Consider the following 1,407-nt stretch of genomic DNA (forward strand, 5'->3'; position numbering starts at 1 on the left):
TGTGTGTGAGAGAGAGAGTAAAGAGAAAGAGAGAAAGAGAGAGAGAGAGAGAGAGAGAGCGAGAGAAATTTTTAGAGAAAGATACTAGAGAAATAGGCGCCCTTTCATTATTAAAGAGAGACGGGGATAAATATTTCACATTCAGGTAATCTCGAAATATCTCTAACCCTATTAAGCATTTAAAAAATCCGATTAACTAGGCTATTATATTTATCAAGAGAAAATAATGTGGCGTAAATAGAGGAAAGGGAGAGGGTAAAATAGGAACCGAGCTAGAGTTGTAGAAGGTAGACAATTTGGAGAAGCGGCGTTAGATAGAAGAGGTCAATTAACTAGAGATCAGAAAAACGGGCTAAACACATCAGGCCGCGTACGTGACGCGCAATATAGTTATTCTAATGTATAAATGTAGTATAGCAGTAGGTATGAGATCGTAATATTTTAATTGGAAAATATCCAATACACGTTAACAATACCTACTATGCATTCCTATACATGAGCAATGTGAATAATATCGTCGTATTTCATGTGTTAGGTCAAGTTACAAATAATCTATAATATGTTTATACAGTGTTTCTCTGAGAACAACAAGTAAATAAAATCATAAACTAATAATATCTTTATTTGTCAAGATATTGAATGTTTAGTCGGCAATAGTATACATTTAACCGGCTAGTTAAAAATTCACAGTTGCGTACTTTCGCCGGTAACGTTGAGCTCCTAGGTACAGTCTATGGGTCGCCTATATCAGAGACCCTAGTGAACGCCGCCCTCTGTATTACAGGGACCGCTAGGCTAAGAGTAGCCTAAAGACAGGGCGTAGGAATGCTAACACGGTGGTGCACTGCTAGTGAGAGACACATTTGGGCATAATTGTGAGATAAGCCAATAATCAGGCCATCTCATAACAAGTGCGTGCAGAGCGACAAGCGCTCAACCCTGAACGGCAAGTGTTCTGATGCAAACCAACTGGAAATGATGAAGAGCCACGTCCATCACCCTGTTCGCACTGCAGACGATATATTTAGCGATACTACTATTAGCAGATATAAAATCTCTGATAGCTGCTTGACCTATAAGCTGTGGTACAGTAATAAAGATACAGGCTGTGTAACTATAATGACTTTGGCTATGATTAACATTGTATCATGGATATGCATCGAGCAGCTGAGCGTAGTGGTGTTGTGGGGAGAGTGAGGGTCGGCTCGGAACGCGTAACACTACCTATAATTTTTGTTTTTGGCCATTATCTTTATTTGGCAAGATATTGTTAGTCCATAGTAACATTCAACCGGCCTATCAAAAATTCAGTTCGCGTAACTTTGGGCCGGTAACGGCTTGTTCGTCCTATAGGTACAGTACCTAAAGCAGGGCGGTAGGAATCTAACACGGTGGTGCATCTAGTGA

At 39.9% G+C, this 1,407-nt stretch overlaps 1 long non-coding RNA gene across 1 annotated transcript; it reads right to left on the reverse strand.

Moving 5' to 3' along the window:
* Positions 1 to 420: 420 nt before the first annotated feature.
* Positions 421 to 1,090, reverse strand: LOC106804633. Its single transcript, XR_001393349.1, has 2 exons — positions 967 to 1,090; positions 421 to 932 (listed from the first exon to the last, which is right to left on the reverse strand). It is a non-coding gene; the product is annotated as an uncharacterized LOC106804633 (long non-coding RNA).
* Positions 1,091 to 1,407: the final 317 nt, after the last annotated feature.

The sequence above is a fragment of the Priapulus caudatus genome, unplaced genomic scaffold (assembly GCF_000485595.1).
Source record: "Priapulus caudatus unplaced genomic scaffold, Priapulus_caudatus-5.0.1 Scaffold81, whole genome shotgun sequence".
Lineage (NCBI taxonomy): Eukaryota > Metazoa > Priapulida > Priapulimorpha > Priapulimorphida > Priapulidae > Priapulus > Priapulus caudatus.